The sequence below is a fragment of the Chiloscyllium punctatum genome, chromosome 5 (genome assembly GCF_047496795.1).
Source record: "Chiloscyllium punctatum isolate Juve2018m chromosome 5, sChiPun1.3, whole genome shotgun sequence".
NCBI classification, from domain to species: Eukaryota; Metazoa; Chordata; class Chondrichthyes; order Orectolobiformes; family Hemiscylliidae; genus Chiloscyllium; species Chiloscyllium punctatum.
In genome coordinates, this window is record NC_092743.1 from 113,491,599 (window position 1) to 113,512,205 (window position 20,607).

At 38.9% G+C, this 20,607-nt stretch overlaps 1 protein-coding gene across 15 annotated transcripts in view; it reads right to left on the bottom strand.

Moving 5' to 3' along the window:
- LOC140477357 (cAMP-regulated phosphoprotein 21-like) overlaps window positions 1–20,607 on the bottom strand; it is a 448,868-nt gene that overhangs the window by 312,296 nt on the left and 115,965 nt on the right. For 12 of the 15 annotated variants that reach the window (XM_072571088.1, XM_072571087.1, XM_072571097.1 and 9 more), the window contains exon 2: window positions 2,179–2,300. The exons of 1 other annotated variant lie outside the window; for it this stretch is intronic. The gene's annotated coding sequence lies outside the window, so the exon portion shown is untranslated. Of the gene's footprint in view, window positions 1–2,178; window positions 2,301–13,621; window positions 13,686–20,607 lie in introns of all 15 variants that reach the window. 2 more of the 15 variants (XM_072571084.1, XM_072571082.1) reach the window with 1 other exon arrangement.

The window sequence follows — 20,607 nt, forward strand, 5'->3', positions numbered from 1 at the left end:
CTTCGAGTGTTGTTTGAACTTCATTTGCTTAGCCAAATGCAGAGTATTCAATCACACTCTTGACTTAATAGTGAACAGACTTTGTGAAGTCAGCTGATGAATGATCACTGAAAAATTCTTATCCTCTGATCTGCTCTTACATTCAAAAAATTTATGTCCAGATCAGTTCTAACCAATCGTTTTTTTTTAACTCAGGATCTTGATGTTGGGGCATTAGATAAGAGTGATATAATTGAATTGAAGAGCTGATTAGACTGTTTCTTGTTGGAGGTATTCATTATCTGGAACTTGGAGAAAGTGAGGACTGCAGATGTTGGAGATCAGAGTCAAAAAGTGTGGTGCTGTATAAGCATCCAAGGAGCAGAAGAATATAGGTTTTGGGCATCAGCCCTTCAAATATCATTCTTGATGAAGAGCTGATGTCCAAAACCTTGATTCTCCTGCTCCTCAGCTTATCTAGCACTGTTGGGGTGTGATTGTTATTTGCCACTTTTCAGCCCAAGTGTGAAAATTAGCCAGGTTTTAGTCTATGCATTATCTGAAAAATTGTGCAAGTAACTAAATATTGCACAATCAGCAGCAAGCATCCCCACTTCTGACTTATAATGCAGGGAAGGCCATTGGTGAAGCAGTGTACGATACGTGGGCTAAATACATTCAAAGCAGAAGATCCTCAAGATTACATCCTGGGACAGAGATGATTGACATTCAATAACTGCAACCATTTCCTTTCTTTGTTTGCAGTATGGACTGTAATCAGGAGGTAGTTTCCCCAGGACCCCTCACTGATGTTAGTTTTCGTGGATTCCTCTATTCTACCTTGAGTTATATATTAATTTGATGGTAAGGTCAGTAACTCTCAGCACAACTCTAGATGATGAAGAGTAGAGTTATAGAGTGGTAATTGGCCAGGTTGGATCTGTATTTTTTTTGAGGCCAGAATACAGTTGGGTGATTTTAACTTTGTCAAGTGGGTGTCAGGTTTGATGAAGGGGTGCAGATAATCCTGGAGCGCAACCCTTCAACACCTCAAATGTTTATCAAAAAATATGTTAAAAATACAGATCTTCGCCTGATCTGGCCTAAACTTTCTCCTGGCTTCGTATTAGTCTCTAAGGTATGTGACCTTTGGTTTTCTTCCATTAACAATGCCTATTAATATTTTCCAAACTCTCTGCAGGGTGGCACAGTTCCACTCCAGACACGTTATTGATCCACTATCATGTTGTTTCTGGATTACTGTCACTGCCCAGTTTACCCCAGTACCCAATCTTCTCTGTTATCTCTTAATATTCCACTGATCCTTCCAGTGACTTTCCTTCTTTTTATCACATGCTGCCCCAGCCCTCTAGTTCAACTCACTTTTGGAGGGTTGATGTTGCTCTGGTTCCTAATTCATTGGCTCGTAGTTCTCTACATTTTCCAGATTATTCAATAACTTGATGCTGTTAAAAACAAGTTCATTGAAATAATTTGTCTTCATATCTTGTTTCAAAGATCTAGAAAGTTGGTTTTCCTTTACTTTAACCACATCGTAAATTCAAATGTTGCTTCCCGCATGGTTTGACATCTTGGAATCCCATCTATCAACACAAATATCGTATCATTCATGGTGGCAATACTGTAGCATGTCAGAGAGATTTTCTGGAAAGACGTCTGACTATTCTCTCTAGGAAGGAGGAAACTAAAGCATCCCATCAGCAGAAACCTCTCCAATGGCACATAACCAATAATTAAGTTAAAGTGACATGCCCAAAATAGTGTATTGATTATACTGCCTGACTATAAGATGTGCAAGGCTTAGAACAAAATCAGAAACAACATGTGGAGGGATAAAAAGATGACAATTCCTCCAAAAAATATCACTACGTTGCTGAAATGTCAGTAGGAAGCCAGTTAAAGATCCTTGCAACTGAGTTATTTAAATGCTGAGCATGATACAAAATTAAAAGAGCTCATTCGTAATATTAAAGTATTCTTTTTACACACCATGTAGTAAGTTGCAGTTTATTTTTGAGGAGTTTTTTTTTAAAACTCCCTGCTGGTTGAATCTTATGACTGTATGTAAAATAAATTGCTTATAAATGTGCATGGGTCACAACAGTCAAAGTAAATTCAAAGGGCAAATAAGAGTTGTCTGGAACATAAGACATACTGAATTTCCTTTGTTTTTCTTACCATTGCAGAGTAGTCCAGAGTTCCTTTTGCTTGATATGGATGTCTTCCCGTATCCTTTAAAGGTGAAACTTGTCCCATAAGATGTTGGAGAAAAGGATATTACGAATGTTATGATGTAAGACCTGTAGGTATATGGGATCATGTGATAGAACTATGCGCATTACTATGTTAAAGCAAAACAATAAATCATAAAAATTCACAATATTACAAATGTACATTTTGTAACAGAGAGACCCACATTAAATACAAAAACATATTCAGGGCTTTCAAATAGTTCTTCTGACAATTTACTTCATGTTTTTGAAGAATCTTAAGAACATCTAAAAAATACTTTAAGTTCAACAACATACATTTTTGTTGAGCATTCTCATGCATTGGAAGCATAATTAAAATATACACAATTGCAACATTGATAACAACAATTTTACAACACACTATGGAAAATATACTCTGAAAAAAACAGTCGTTACTTGGTTGCCGTTACTGAAGAAACACATTATCATTTATTTTACACTGTCAACTAATTAGCAGCAAGAATGTCAACATATACTGATTGATTACAAACCCAACAGCATGAATAATAAGCAGTCAGATCCCAACAATTATCTTCCATTGTATGTAACTACATTTTTACCTTATCCAATCACTACTCCATATCAACACAGTATACTACCAGTAAACATAGACTGACTGTAACATTCTTGTTGCTGAATGCAAGAAGTGTTGAAGGGAGTTCTGGTTTGAGACCCAGTAGGGCTTAACACTGGATCTTACCAAGCTCACCTTATTTACTATCTACCTCACCCCTGTGCTGTCCCTTATGTCTGAATCTGGCCCATTGTTTCTAGAACAATGCACCATTTATCAGATATCGTGGAATTGACTGCCATTCCTTGAACCTGCTCCACCTTTAAATGGTTGCTGTGCACCGGGCAAACACTGTCAGTCCAGAGCTACCTTGCATGGTTCCCGATATCTGCCCCTGGCAAATGGTGAAATGGACACTGTTCTATGTGGGCAGGGACACCTCACTACCTGCACCAAAGTAACACTCATGCACCCACTTTCATCTCCCTTGATACGTGCCTGTCTCTTATTGCAGGAGGAAGACAGCCCACAATAGAACAGAAGGACTCCAGACCAGTGGTGAGTTGCCCAATATTCAGCTATGAAGTCCATCCTGACTCTAAACACCCGGAGTATCTAACTGACCATTTCCAAGCTCGTGGACAGGTATCAGAGGCTGCCCTTGGCTGCCCTTGCTGGGATCATGTGACTAAAGGCTATCCACTTTGAATTAACTGATGACTGCAGACATCCATAGCAAGCTTCCATCATTTTTGCCTATGCTAAACTGTCAGGCAAGACAGAAATGACACGAGTCTCCTATCTCCAGCTAAGGGAGCTAAGTGCAAAAATGCAAGGCAGGGATTCTGTGAGCATTCAGATAGTGCTCACTGACTCTGAACCTATGACAGTGAGCAAAGAGCCTGCTTCTAGCATGAACTGGGTGCATGTTTCTGGGCACATAGGGTCTTTGCTGCAGCATTACAATCATAGCTGCCTGTGCAGCCCCTGCAGTGCAGGGACATACTATAAATGAAGAGCCAAAAAGGTGTTTAGACATGTATTCGATGCCAATGCTTGGTGATGTGCCATATGTGAGGTTGGTGCCAATGGATTATGCTATGACATGTTGGTTCAAGGCACCTAACATGGATGTTCATTTGGCACAAGTGGTGAGTTGAATCAGACTGGTACCCGCTCTAATGTCAATGTTGAGTCATCTTGGCATCGAACTTGTTCAGCATTTTGGTAAAAAAGGAAGCAGAATGTTTATGAGATGAGTTGTGCCTTAAGCAAAGTGCTTATTGATAAATAATCCCTCTTAATCGGTAACTGGCCACTGGCTAATCTGTACCTCACCTTACTGTGAGATGTTTCTGATGTCAAGGAGGACATTTTATTTGATTCCATCATAGATCCTGGCATTACCCATATCACACAGATCCCTATTTGAATCTTCCCTTAGAGAACTACCAGTTCTTCGAAAGAACTCTTTTAAGGTAACAACACCACTGATTGCACCATAAAAACCACAAAACAACTTTCGTAAGATTTTGAAGATGTACCTACTATTAGATGGACTAACATATAAAAAATAGTGGCAGTGAGTTAGCAGGTCAGAGAAACTAAGTTTCAGGGAAAACATTGCTGGAAACCTTTACAATTATGAGTTTTTATGATTGCTATATTTTGGTAGAGTGTCTTCAAGTTAAGGTGAGATTTGTTCAGTTTGGGATTTCATTGTTATGAGATTTTAGGAGGCCCAATTTTTTTTATGGGGAAGAAGTTATTTACAGTTCAGCACAAACATTGAGGGCCAAAGGGCCTGTACTCTTCTATATTCTATGGTTTATAATGCCAATAGGCTGTGTGCAAAAATGAATCTTTAAAGCCCCAGAAAAGTGCTGGGAAATTCAGGTTGTAAGTAGTTATGATCTACACCTTCCATTTACTTCCAAAATAAAAGAGAAGCGGGGCCTCAGGATAATTAAACAGCAGTTCTACCACATCACCCAAAGATACAAGGTGATTCATGTTGCCAAGGCAATGGGCTTTGAGAAAGGAAAGGTCTAAGTGATCCCTGAAACTGTCAATGAACGTCAGTCTGCTAAAAACCAGGGAAAAGATGACTGCTGTGTTTCACTAAGCATGGATAGGGGATGGGATCTTGCGCTAAGATTGATGAATCTGAAATTTTGAGGAGCTAAAATGAGACAGAAAGATTCACTGAATTTGTGCTAAAGTCCTTGTTAGATTAAATATGTGTTATTTGTGGGGAGAAAGAGCTTACCACCAATCAACATTCTTTGATGAGACCTAAGGACTGATTTGGTTCACACTAATACAAGAAAATCCATTCGTGAGTATTAAGAAGTGGCTCTTGTCTAAGTAAGGCGCAAGTTGGTGCGTGATAGCAATTGGGTACAAGTTACATTAGTTCATAAAGACTTTGTTGCTAAGAAATGACTTGCGGATATCACTTTGTACTATACAAGATCTAGAGATGTTCGGACATATCCATACCTAAGCTTGAAGGATATCATCAGATTGGATGGAGCTTAATGAAGTCTCCAACATTAATACCTCAGAACCATTACTGTGTAGAACACAAGTTTCCATGCTTTGAAAGGAAAAGAATAGAACTAAATAATTGGGATACAAAAATCACTTTGGAATGCTTCTAGGATATTTAAATACCTTTATAAAACACCATTTGAAGCTTAGCTATGAAATGTGCATTTGATTGTTCTTAAAGGAAAAGGGGAATTTTCTATTTTAGTGATTTAAAGTAAAAGTTTTCATCAAAGTTAATGTTTAGTCACCAAGGTTTTGAATCTTTTGTTACAATGAAAATCTTAAACTGTGAAAGCTTGTTGCATCATTCTTGTGGATATTAATTTGAAGAGCAAATTTCTTTTCCACAAAGTTACTGGTTCCTCTGGGTCTTAGGTTCCACAGATAAAAGTGTGCAATCAGCTGGCATCAAACAGAGCACTGTGAGAACAGACCAACAGAAAATAAATCAACAAATTATATCACAGAATAAGTGATAAGTTCTTCAGACAGTTCAGAGGTGGGGACCATGTGGCTATAACAGTTCAGGAGTAGATGCAGCACAGAGTGAAAATCATTATCAGAGAGAGCAAGGTAAAACAAAAGTCCTATTGGTGAGACAATATTATAGTAAGAGTACTAGCAGAGAGCAGGTCTAGATATTCAGGCAGGACAGGAGATTTCTTGGGCTATGACAAGGCAATTGAGACTTGTTGCTTGCTAATTGTGTGCTATGTGAAACATTCAGGACACTACGTGGGTCTTGGGGAATGATATATGTAGGAATTGTCTCCTGCTGTTTGATCTTAAACTCAGAATTTCCAAGCTTAAGTTGCAGCTCAAGTCACTGCACAACAGCAAGAAGGATAGAGATTCCTGGTCAAAACAACAAGAGCTCACCAACACTAAGAGTTCAGGATAGTAGATTGGTAGCTATCATGAAGAGTTGGAAGAGAGAGACTGAACAGGAGTCTTTTTGAGGTGTGCACCACTCTCAAACCAGTCCTCAACATTCGACACTGCTGGCCATCATCCAGAAAGTGGTATACACAGGCAACGGACTGCACAAGAGAGAAAAGTAAAGAGGAGAAATGCAATGATTTTAGGAATTTTCATAGGTCGGGATGGTGGGGGAAGACAGGCACTTCTGTCACCATCATCATGAGTCTTACATGGAGTATTGCCTCCCTGCTGCCAAAATGAAGGACAGACTTTAAGAGTGGACAAATTCTCAGGTCCAGATGTGTTGTATCCCAGGCTGCTGTGGAAGTTGAAGAAGAAAATTACAGATACCCTGATCTAAGTTTTTAGTTACTCTCTGGCCATAGGGGAGTTATTAGAGGACTGCTAGTATGTTTCCAAAAAGGTTGGTAGGGATAAAGCAGAGAATTGCAGACCAGAGAGTCTCAAATAAGTGAGAGTGAAACAACTGGAGAATATTCCGAAGGAAAGAATTAATCTCCATCAGACAAGGTTTAATCAGGAATAGTCAGCATAGAGGTCATGCCCAACATATTTGCTAGATTTGTTTTTTGCGGGAGAGATGATCAGGTGTGCAGGTGAGTGCAGTACAGATAAAATTGTTTATATGGATTTGAGCAAGGCATTTGACAAGGTCCCAGATGCGAGACCGATAAAGATGGGAAATGCACATAGGATCCGGGGTAACCTAGCAAGTTGGATCAAGTTTGGCTAAGTAATAGGTGGTAGAAGGCTGTTAGTGCGACTGGAGGCTAGTGTCCATTTGCGTACCACAGGGATTAGGACTGGATCTCTTATTGTTCATCACATATCTAAACAACAAAGAAGAAAATGTGGGGTAATTATAAGTAAATCTGTGGATGACACAAAGATTGGCCCATTGGTTAACAGTGATAAAGAAGTTCTTATTTCACAGGAAGATAAAGACAGGTTGGTCATGTGGACAAACCAGTAATGAATGGAATTTAACATTGAAAAGTGTGAGGTGATACACTTTGTAAGAAGTAACAAGACAAGGGAGTACTCCACCAATGGCAGGACACTAGAACGCCCAGAGGAACTGAGAGATTTTGGGGTGATTGAGCTTACAGGACATACCCATAGGATAGTTAAGAAGGCATATGGGACACTTGCTTTTATTAGTCATGGTATAGATTATAAGGGAATGGAGGTTATATTGGAGCTGTACAAAACTTTGATTTGGTCACATTTAGAGTACTGTGTGCATGCCCAGCTGCCACACAACAGGAAGGATGGACTGGAAGGAGTGTAAAGGAATTTAACCAGGATGTTGCCTGGATAGGAGATGTTTAGCTATGAAGAGATGTTGTTTCGCTTTAGAGCAGAGAAGAGACAGAGAAGGTGTATAAGCAATATGGATAGGGTGGATAGAAAACAGCTGTTCCCTTCAGGTGAACGGCCAATAACAAGAGGACATCATTTTAAAATAAAAGGAAGAAGTTTAGAAGAGATTTGAGGAATACTTTGTTCACTCAGAGGGTGTTGGGAGTCTGGAATGCACTGCCTGGAGGGTAGCTGAGGTTGGAAACATCACAACTATTGAAAATATGTAGATGAGCAGTTGAAATGTCATATCATCAAGGCATGAGCCAAGTGTTGGAAAGAGGGATTAATCTAGATAAGTCAGCACAGACTTGATGAGGTAAAGGGCCATTTCCGTATTGTATGACTCTACCACAGAGAACATGTAGCATATTCCACAGAGAGAATGGAATAACCTAGTGCATGTCAATACTCAAAAAAGAGAAAGAGATCATATATCAAACACCTATGACCAGATTTTCAAGAGCAAGGGAGGTATTCAAAAAGTAGAAACTTTCAAGATTAGAAACTTTAAATTCTTCCAAATGTTATGTGCGAGTGAAAGTAAACGTAGGTAAACAAGGATGATTGAAGCATTGTGCAGAGCAAAGACATCCAAACTTTGGGAAACTGGGCATGGTGAACTGGGGGGGAGCCTATTCCATGGGGATAGTCTGCACCTCAACAGCACTGACGTCAACAGCACTGGGATATGCCCTAATATGGTTGGGGAAAACTTGAAATAACGGGGTGACTCAGTGGTTAGTACTGCTGCCTCACAGTGCCAGGGACCCGGCTTCGATTCCAGCCTCGGGCGACTGTCTGTGTGGAGTTTGCACGTTCTCCCCATGTCTGTGTGGGTTTCCTCCCCCCGTCCAAAGCTGTGCAGGTTAGGTGAATTGGCCATGCTAAATTGCCCATATAGTGTTCAGGGATGTGTAGGTTAGGTGCATTAGTCAAGGATAAATATAGGGTAGGGGGAATGGGTCTGAGTGGGTTACTGTTCGGAGGGTCAGTGCGGACTTGTTGGGGTGAAGGGCCTGTTTCCACACTGTAGGGACTCTATGATTCTGATACTGGGGTAGGCAGCAGCAAACAGAAGAGGAAAGGTGGAAAAATGTTCATAATGAAAATTAGATAGTACTGGAAAATAAAATGATACCATATTAGTTAGGAACATTCCAAGGAGAATTAGAAGGGATATTAAGACAAGTTTAGAATGAGCAAAGGTATTTTCTCTAGGGCTGGGGAGTTCAAAGCTAGAAAACATAATTTTAACGTAAGAGAAGAAAGATTTTATAAAGGGTGTGTGAGGAAACTTTTTCACACAGAGGGTGGTTCATATATGGAATGAACTACCAGAGGGCGTGGTAGTTGCAGGTACCATTACAACATTTAAAAGACATTTGGACAGGTATATGAATAGGTAAAAATTAGAAGGATAAGTGGCAAATGCAGGCAAATGGGACGAGCTCAGTTTCGGAAACTTGGTCAGTGTTATTGAGTTAGTTTGAAGGATCTGTTTTTGTGCTGTATGACTCTATGACTCTAAAAGTATGGGCAATAGTGTTGCAGAGCTACTAGCAGTTGTGAGAATATGAAGTCACAACAAAAACAGAAACATGGTTTAAAAATGAAAACTGGGTTCTTAAAACACAAGAATATAAATTGCTGTGAAAAGATGGGGAAGGGGAGAAGGGGGGGATGGGTTGGCAGTACTACAGGGAAAATTATGTGACATTGGCATGATATGTCCTTGAAGGAACCAAACCAAGATCCAATTAGTTAGAACTGAGGAGCAAAAAAGATCTGACCAATCTATTGATGCTATTCACTGAGTGTCCAAATAGTGAGAGAGAGAAAGAGACAGAGTTGGAGAGGTGAGGCTGCAAGAAAATGGACAGTATGTCACAAAGATTATGGACTTGTAATATTAAGAGAAATTTTATGATTTGACTATTAATTGGAATAATATAGGAGTGAAGGAAAAGGTGAAAGATGAATTTCTAAAGTTGTTCAGACGAACTTCCTTGACCAGTTTATCACCCAAATAGAAAAGATGCATTCCTCAATCCATTGTTGGAGAATAAGGTGAACCAAGTATCAAGCAAACCAAGTATGAATGCATCACAAGATTTAGAGTAGTAAAAAGAGAAGGGCCATAAACTTGTAAATTGGAAAAGGGCTAACTACGATGGAATGAATGGAAATCTATCTAGTGTAAAACAGAACCAAAGACTGACTAGAAAAGTTATAATGGAAGAATGGGTAATATTTAAAGAGGAGGTGCTTCAGGTCCACTTAGATAAATGAATGATATGGGAAATAGAGAATATGAAAGGAGGGTTCATTTGCAAATCGGGTGAGTTCTTCTGGTGAGATCCAGACCAAGTACAATAGGTTAACAGGGGAAGTGAAAGGGAAAATAAGATCTTTAAATAATGAATGAGATTAGAATAGCAATGAACAAAAAGGAAAGGAGAATCTACAATAGCAAATGGCTAGATGGGGACAAGAAAAGTGATTTATTCCCTTAGTGACATTTGTTAGTCAGTCCAATGTATTGTTTGCAAAGATGATGTTGATAAAATCTTGGTAGAAGGGGAGATGGTATAGTTTATGGGATGGGGCCAATACTGATAGATTCATTGTACTGGAAAGCTAGCTATGCTTAAAATTGATAAGTTGGCTGATCTGGAAAGTTTGCATCACAGTTTGTGAAACAAAGTGGAGGTGGAGATATTGGAGGAATGACACAATCTTGTAATCTTCTCACAAAAGTCCAGAAAATTGATAGTTTAATAACTTTAATTAATATGTTCATCAATAACTTGTATTGCCACCCACATCTTGTAAGTTTGCTTGAATTTCATACCATTTTCTCAGTCTCCAATGTCCCTCCTTGTGCAAAGTCTCTGATCACATTGCCACAGTGTTAGTAAAATCCTGCCCTACCAAGTATCATTGAATCAGAGAATAGTGCTCATCTAACCAACAATTTCTGTCACACAATACCCAAATATTTCTTGCCATTGTCACTATCTTTGCTGCCTTTCTCTATTTCATTCAAATATTGCATTTGATGTATTTTCTTCCTTCTCAGCTTCAAGTTCTAGATGTTTAGAGGTTTTTGTAGATGTGACTGTTGGAAGAGACAAGAGAGAACCAGTGAATGTAGTATACTTGGATTTCCAAAATGCATTTGGATAAGGTGCAACACAAGATGTGGTTGTACAAAATCTATGGGATTAGAGGTAACATATTAACTTAGATTGAGGATTGGTTAAAGTACAAAAAGGCGAGAACAAATGTTAATGGATGTTTTAGGATCACCAAACTGTAACTACCAGAGCCCCATAATGACCCAAAGGGTCGTGAATCATTGGATTTTCCAACCCCAAAGAAGTATTCAAAAATCAATTGATTTCTATGTTTATGCAGTGAGTATGGGAAAGTGCAGTTGAGCTAAAAGATCAGCCATGACCTTATTAAATGATCTTGGCACCAAAGACCAACTATTCCAGTTCTTATTTCTTATGTTTTTAAAGGTTCCATTATCCTTTTTTGTGTAAATAAAATACTTTGCATCCCAGGCCCTATTCCAACTCAAATTATCTGAGCAATGGATTGAACTGTCCCATTTTAAGTTAAAGTATTCTTTTGAGTGAGATTCTGCCAAGTTTCACAGAGGCTTTTTTCACACAATCTGTTTCTCTTCATCTCATTAATTATGCAACCCATTTCTTCAATACTCTCCTTGTGCAAGCATTAGGTCAGTGAGGCCATTGCCAGGACCTCCTGCTGTTCACACCACTGGTGCCATATTTAAAGCCTAGCTGCACATCACTTCAGATGCTGCAAGCCAGGAACTGCCACTCACACTGTGAAGCTCCATCATTATCATGAGAGCATGACCCCAAAAGCAAAGCTTGGTGGTGCTACTGAGCATCTATTCTCTATGTTCCTCTCGACAATAGACGTTGCAGGTTTGGAATATGCTGTTAAAAGCATTGCTGTAAGTGTATTTTATAGATGGTACGCACTGCAGTCACTTATGTTGGTAATGAAGGAAACGAATGTTAAAGGTACTGGATGGAGTGCCATGTGGGCTGTTTTTTCCTGACACCATCCAGAACGAAGCTTCAATTACACCCTCCACTACCTTGAACACTGATACCCATTAATGCCAGCACATCGTGGCAACAGTGTACACCATCTGGAAGAAGCACTGCAATAAGTCACCAAGGTTCCTTAGACAACACTTTCCAAACCCATGACCTTTACCAGCAAGAATGACCAGATCAGCAGATGCGTGAGAACACCACATGCAAAGCCCCTCCTCAAGCCATACACCATCCTGCCTGGAAATAGTGCATCATGCCCTCACTGCCACTGGATCAAATCCTGGAATACCTTTCCTCACAGCACTGTGGATCTCCTTAAATGCAATGGACTGCAGTGGTTCAAGAAAACAGCTTACTTGCTTCTCCAGCCTGATTAGTGATAGAAAATGAATGTTGGCCAAGCCAGTTGTATCTAATTTATATGTATAAAATCTTCATAATTTTGGCAATCACAGAGTCATTGAGTCCTACAGAAAGGAGACAGGCCCTTTGGTCCAAATCTGTCCATGCCGACCAAAATGTCCATCCATGCTAACCCCAATCCCCTGCATTTGGCTCTTATCATTCTAAACCTTTCCTATCCATGTATTTGTCCAAATGCTTTTTAAATGTTGTTAATGTACCCACCTCAACTACTTCAGTTGGCAGTTCATTCCATATGCGTACCACCCTCTTTGTAAAAATGTTGCCTCTCAGGTTCCCTTTTATTCTTTCCCCCACAATCTTAAACTGATGCCCCCTAGTCTGCAATTCCCCAGCTCTGGGAAAAAGATTGAGTGCATTCACCCTATCCATGCCTCTCATGGTCTTATACAGTTCTATCCCTCCCCAGTATCCTAAGCTCTAAAGAAAAATGACCTAATTATTCAACCGCTCCATGTGACTCAGACTGTTGAGTCCTGGAAACATCTTTATAAATTGCTTCTGCACTCTTTCCAGTTTAATAACATCCTTCCTATAGCAAGGTGACCAAACTGAACACAATACTCCAAGTGCAGCCTCATCAACATCCTGTACAACTGCAATGTAACTTCCTAACTTCTATACTCAATGCCATGACTGATGACGGCCAATGTGCCAAAAGCCTTCTTCACTGCCCTGTCTACCTGTGACTCCATTTTCAGAGAACGGCACACATAACTTCCCTCTGTTCCACTACATTTCTTAAGGCCCTACCATTCACCATGAAACTCCTACTTTGATTGACTTTCCAAAATGCAAGACCTCACACTTATCTATATTAAACTCCATTTTCTATTTCTTGGCCCACTGCCCCAGCTGATCAAGATCCTGTTGCAATTTCTGAGAACCTTCCTCACTGTCCATAATGTCATCTATTTTAGTGTCATTTGCAAATTTACTAATCATGCCTTGGACATTCTCATCCAAATCATTGATATGGATAACAAACAGCAATGAGCCCATCACTGACCCCTGAGCCATTCCAACAGTCACAGGCCACCAGTCTGACAAGCATCCTTCCACTATTACCCTCTGCTTCCTACCATCAAGTCAGTTGTGCATCCAACTTGCCAGCTCTCCTTGGATTCCATGCAATCTAATCTTCCAGAGCAGCCTACCACATGGAACCTTATCAAAGGCCTTACTGAAATCCATGAAAGACCATGTCTACTGTCATTCTCTCACCAACCTTCCTAGTCACTTCATCAAAGAAATCTAATAAATTTGTGAGGGATGACCTCCCACACACAAAGCCATACTGTCGATTTTACTGCTCCTCGGATGCTGCCTGAACTGCTGTGCTCTTCCAGCACCACTAATCCAGAATCTGGTTTCCAGCATCTGCAGTCATTGTTTTTACCTGCATTTTTAATCAAACCCTGTCTTTCCAAATGCATGTATATCTTATCTCAGAATCTTTTCAAGTAACTCACCGACCACAGATGTTAAGTTTACTGGTCTATAGTTCCCATGAGCCTTTCTTCTGCCAGTGCTCTCCTGATTGAGATACTATGAAAACAATTGAGACATCCATTTATATTGAGCCTTTCATAATCATCAAACACCTTAACAAAATTTGTAAGGCTTTCTTTTGTACAGACGGATTAGTGCAGAAACATTACCTGACAGTCAATTTCTGATCTTCAACTTATTGCTGACAGAAAGGCCAAATGTTCCTGTCCCATTACCAGGTAAACCCACACCGGACAGGGAAAGCAGGGCATGTATCTGGGGATTTCAATCTCCATTTCAATACTCTGCTACTTTGAAGTGCACAATGTGAAAGTCCAGGGGTCTTAAACTAGCATTTAGCAGTGGGTAAAAACAAGAACTGCAGATGCTGGAAACCAGATTCTAGATTAGAGTGATGAAGGGCTTTTGCCCGAAACGTCGATTTTCCTGCTCCTCGGATGCTGCCTGAACTGCTGTGCTTTTCCAGCACCACTCTAATCTCGAACCAGCATTTAGCAGTCCCAACACCGCTGACTTCATTGCAGTAGTGGGCAATTCAGACCCAACACAATGTTCATTGAGCCTGGCCAGACTCAGACTCAGCCCCATCAGCCCACAGATGTCATGAACCATGAACAGGTCCTGTGTTGAAGTTAGGACCCTTTTGACAAGTTAGATTTCAACAGTGTTGCCAATTTACATGTCATAATGAAATACCATATGAAAGGACAATAATGTTTTTAATGCTGTGATTAAATTAAGGAATTGTTCTTAAAGGCTAAACAAGCATTAAATTGACCAGTTTTGTGAAGTAGAAAAGTCTTCAGCTGTATAGAATCCCATAGTGCAGTGAATAAACTGTTTATTGACTGCAAATTATTGAAAATTTATTTAAATTATTGAAATTTAAATTTAGCTGTGCCGGTAGTAACTGTGCTTTAATCCATGGAATAGCAATGAAGTAGATCTCTGAGCTGTTTGAATGACTTCAAAGATTCTAATGTATTCAGTTCTGGAGGCTTTGCTGGCACAGTTGTGCAATGAAATCTAATTATGTATATCCAGCTGAGCTCAAAGCTAATTATAGATTCAGAAAAAAAAAACATAATTTGACTTAACTTGGGGACATTCAGGAAAACTTCATACAAGTTTATAGTGAATATCCTGTATAATGATCCTGGGTTTTGAATAGTACCATAAAAATTGTTTTTAATTTTTTTAAAGAATTTCAGCCCAAATTGATAAGCTAGCAGCTTGTAACACTCATTTGAAGCAATAAGAATTTATTTAAATGATGGCCAGATTTTCTCCTTTCAGGTACAAGTTGGAGTCAGAAGTTTTCTTGGTATAGTGAATGGCACCTCCTTCCTAATAATGCCCACCCATGTTATTTTCACAATAGGGTGGAATGGATGGATTGGAGTCAGGGATATTAGCTCCTAAAGTAGGCCCTAGCTGGAAACAGAAGGAGGGGGTGCCAAACTGAGTATGTTGGAAGATCTACCTCCATTCTGGATTAGTGGTGCTGGAAGAGCACAGCAGTTCAGGCAGCATCCAAGGAGCTTCGAAATCGTCGGATCTACCTCCATCCACTGTGACACTAACTCGGCTACCTAGGCAACACAACTACCAAGGACATCAAAAGCTATTTTGAGACATTTATGGCCATTTTAGAGGATTGAACATTTTATGAAGTGGAGTTCAAAGAACTGCTTGAGTATTTGAACAGTTTCGCAAGAATGTTAAAGACTTCCCAATAGAAATATAGGGCTCATGCATAGTGTGCATAGTGGATACTCAGTGCAGGGATCTATAGGAGGCATGTGGGACATGGAACAGTGTGGGGGCACAGAAGTAGGATATAGTGGGCATAGACATATGGGTTGAGAGAGGCTATGGAGCAGCTTGAGGATATAAAGGAGCAATGGGGTTTTCTGGAAGGGTAAGTGATAGCAAGTGGGAATTGAAGGGGCTGATCAGCAAAGGTTAAGAAGCCATACTTTGGATGGATTTAATGAAGATGACTATCAGGCTGAGACCTGACTAATTTGTGGGACATCTCTCCCAATTTTGGCAAAAGACCCCAGATAAGGAGGAGTATACAGGATTGACCACATACAGTGCGACTTTGTCCTTGTGATATGGAAATGAATGTCATATGTTCCAGCTATCTGGAATCATTTGATACAACCACCTGGTTTACCACATAATTTCAGAAGGTAATTAGAGTGAACCATATTGCTGTGAAGCTGGAGTCACAAACAAATCAGGCTAGGTGAAATAACTGCTGGTATTCTGTCATCAAGTCACCCTTTATTTACATGTACAAAGTCTACTGGCTGTGGCCAGCTAGCTCAGACTCAGTCCCTGAAGTGAGCAGATTCGGAATCTCCTATATATATAAAAGTCAGCCAGGGCTCCCTGATTGACCCAGGTTCGCAGCCCCAATCAGGGAACTCATGTTCTATGAGATCCACCTGCTTCCAATCACTACATTAGGTTAAGAAATTAATGAAGCAAATGATTTTTTTGTGTTATAATCTGATAACTTCATGATCACCAAGATTTATCAATTAATTCAGTCTAAATTACACCAGCTACCCTTCTGAGATATGAACTTGTGTCTCTGAAGCATTACTTACTATACTATTAGTCCAGTAATATGATCATTATGCTACTGTTCTCTATATCATTGATAAATATTTCAAATCACTGCTGGTGCTAATCCCTTTATCCTGCAATTGTATTTTTTTATGTAATTCTCAATACAATCTCTGCCCATCCCATTATTCAGTTAACTGTCAGTAGACTATTTGTCAAGCTTCTCCTCACAATAGCTCAGTCACTTGTCATTTTTCACCAATGAGAAACTTATTAGTAACCTTGTGTGGAAATGGAAGGACTTGGAAAGCTTTCCTTATTGGATTTACATCTGAACAGACATTATTATAAAAATGCTCAGAGATTATTCAAATCATTTCAATCCATCAGCAACTCAACTATCTTGCAATACTGCATTTCTTCAGCAAAAGCTACGGTAAATAAATCCATAGAATACAGATGAGAAAGCTCAAAGCAAATGACAAAATGCAAAAGACTAAAATTCTACTCAATCTTAGTTTAATGCAAAACATATTCAGGTGGCTTGTGGGACATAGATCATAACAGCTCATTTCAAAATGCACCAAAATATTGGTATCAATTTTTATGAGAATAATCCTTTCAAGGATATCAATGTGTAATAAGACCAACCACGTACTGAAGTGGCTCTTTTGACGGATGTGTGCCATACTAAAGGCTAAAAGTTGAATTTTTAGACCCTGATTGGGGTGAGCCAGGAAGTGCATGGGAGTGAAATTTTTGTATTGCTAACCTCCACCTGAATTGTTGTGGCTCGATGGTGAATCACAATCCCTGCAGTCCAGAAAGCAGCATGGCCAATTTTTAGCCTATTAAGTTTGCTATCTAATGTTTCTATGATCTTTTTTTTTTGCCTCCCCAGTGAGTTCTTCAATGTTGCCCAATCATGTTATTGGAGCTTGAACAGCAAATTGCCCCATTTCTTAAAAGAAAGTAGAAAGCTTTTTAATTAAAGAAATGATCACTGTATTTAATAGCTTGCTTGTTGTTTTGCAGGGGAATATTTAAAATTTTGCTCAATACTCAAAGAATCTGAAGTGGCAACTAACCTAATTACTTCTAAGTGACTAATCTTTAGGCCAGCAAAAATAATGAAAGACATTATTTTTTGAAATCTTGTTTTGGCAGTGACATGTACAAGTGGGATCTCAGCTGCAGCAGCTATTTTTTAAAAAATTTTGCCAAAAAGATAAAGCAGAATGTTGATGGCAGCTATAATCAAGATTTCTGGTAACAGTAACCCACTCTCAATCAAATAAAAGTTACAATTTGTCGACTAAAAATAATTGTACAATTGATTTTCTTCAAATCTTAATTTAGATAATATAAAACACTGACAAGTCATGCACTTATGTGAAAAATTATTTTAAAAGCTCAATTAAAAATACCAGAAATGAAATTTAATGTTAAATTTGAAATATGTTTTAAATTATTTTAAAAGCACGTGTTTGTTTTTTAATAAGTTTATTCTATTTTTATTCTTTAATTCCTTGTATGTCTCTAAAAGCTCAAAATAGTAAATCTTGCAAGGTGATCATGCCATTACACAGAAAGCTGTAATTCTCTGGGAAAAAGGAATGCAAACATTTGTTAGAAGAGAAAATTCAATCCTTGCTTTAAGTAGTAGAATTACAAGTCAATGAATTTCGGAAAATAAGCTGGCGTTTTCTCCTGTATTTGACAAATGCTCATAAACTCAATAAGATGTGGCTCACTGACTGTAGAAAGGTGCAGTTATGATTTTAAGAAGTGTCAGTGCTAAAGAAACAGTTATGCTACATCCTCTGCAGTGTAAAGCCACGACCTGATTTGCCAGCACATTGCTTTGACTTGACACTATGTGGCTCCATGGTCGGTTGGAAATGTTGACCTTCCTGGGTGCATCATAAATCTAAGCAGAAGTTTCATAATGTTTGATAAAAGTAGATCATGTGTTTCCAAAACATTAAAAGATTTATTGGCTGGGGAGTGGAGCTCTGCATCCAAGTAAACACAGCCAAGCACAGCATTCTCTCCTGCTTGTTAATAATAACACATGCAATCCCCAATGTAGCCTTTGTGCTGCTAACTATGCTTCAAATGCTGCATCTATGAAGCTCACACTAGTAGCAGTAATCCTGTAATAATGAACACTACATTATGACTTATAAAATCGCTGGTGCAATTGTAACATGAAAATAAAAGCATGAAGTATAACATTTTATATTCGCTCATCAACATTATCACTTTTACATTTGACATATCCAAATATTCTACAGATATGTTAAAACCATCTCAAAAAGAACAATAAATAAATCTTACAAAAATTAACAGTGTCTGGCACAAAAATGCATAAATCAAATTTAGAACAGACCTACAATTTGTCCCAATTTAATATATTAAAAGAGAAGGAAGATGTTATCAGTAGCTTGGCACCTATACTTATCACTACATTCTCTTCATCTGTACCATTATTGCTTTCCCATATTATTGAATCATTCGCTACCTGTTTCCTGTGTTAATTTTTTAAACTCCATTAAAGCGACGTTATCTCAGGTGGAGTACATTAAACATTTACATCAAAGGAAGAAAAACAATTCATAATCTTTAAATATAGATAAGCCAAGTTTGAAAGCATTGCATAACAGAAAGCGAGTAGGTTCTTGTTGTAAAATGTAGTGTCACCGATCAGTGGGACCAACATTTGTACTGTGATTCATCCCACTGTGAGCTTAGCAATAGGGAGCTCATCACCATATATCAAAGACAAGATTTTACCTCTGTGCCTTGAATTCAAGTCACTTGCAATACTCTCATTGACATTTGTTTTCAAAAAAATGGATTATAAAGACTGTATCACCTCACAACATCTCAAATATACCATTACAATACAAGCTCCTCAATTAACTGAGGAACACAGAGAGATCCCTTTAAAAAATTAATATAGGATTTTATAGAAAGTGTTAATTCTACAATATCGCCTCCAGCTTTGAAACATTCAGGTGCATTTAGAATATTTGGACAGAAAAACGAGGTCATCTCTAAATTCTTGATTATGATCATCGTGGAGGATACTCAAGGCAGGGAACAAAATTTCATAAAATAAATACCTTATTTTCTGGTCCTGTATGGCCAAGCCTTTCTGGCACACATCGCAATCTGATATCATAAGATTATAAGGCAATCCACTGAAACAACCTTCAATAATATCAGAGGACTAAAGAGAAAAATATACATTCTCACAACCTGTCTCACCTGGAAGGTGCATTCTCTTTACATGACTCAGAATCAATGCACTGTCATGAGCCTCTCATAGACACTTACAGCACAGAGGGAGGCCATCACACCATTGTGTCCACAGAAGCCAACAGAGGTCTGACTACACTAATCCTATTTTACATCATTTGGTCCATAAACCTGGGGGCTATAGCAACGTAAGTGAATATTCAAATACTGCTTAAATATTACAATAATTCCTGACTCAACTATCTTTTCAGGTGATGTGTTCCAGATTCCCATACCCGCAGTAAAACAAAATTCTTCTCAGTACTCTTCTTAACATTTTACCTCTTCCCAAACATCTGTGCCTGCAGGTGTTGACCCTTTTATGAATAGAAAAAAGTGCTTTCTATCCTCCCTATTTATGTCCCTCATACTTTTATCCACCTGTGTCACAACCCTTCTCTATACAGGAAAACAATGCCAGATTATCCAATCTTTCCTCATAGATCAGAGCTTCCAGCTAAGGCAGCATCCTGGTAAATCTCCTTTGCACCCTCTCTCTGCAATCACAGTCTTCCAATAATGTGGTGACCAGGAACTGCACACAATATTCGAGCTGTAGCTTAACCAGCATTTGGGACAGTTCTTGTTGTTCTTTTTGTTCTTGTATTCTATGCCTTGATTAATAATAGCAAGTGTCCCATCTTTTTCACCACTTTATCTTCTTCCCATTCCACCTTCAGGGAGTGTGTTGACTGTGGATACCAAAATCCCTCTCATCTAGAGTTCCTTTCAGGGTCTTACCACTTATAGTGTTAACTTAGCTATATTAGCCCTCCCCAAGTGTATTACCTCACATTTTTCCACATTGAATTCTATTTGCCACTGCTCTGGCCACCTGACCAGTGTTAATAACCACCTGCAGTTAAAAGCTATCCTCTTTAACTTCTCTAAAATTACCATTTTTTTGTCTCACTCGTGAGCTTCTTGATCCTGACTTGTACATTTCAGAGCAACTTATTAATGTATGGGGCGACTCCCATATCCATGGAATGACTTTCCATGGTTTCAGTTACCTGCAGTTTACCATGGCCGGATCATATTAAGGGGAGCGTTTCAGAAACAG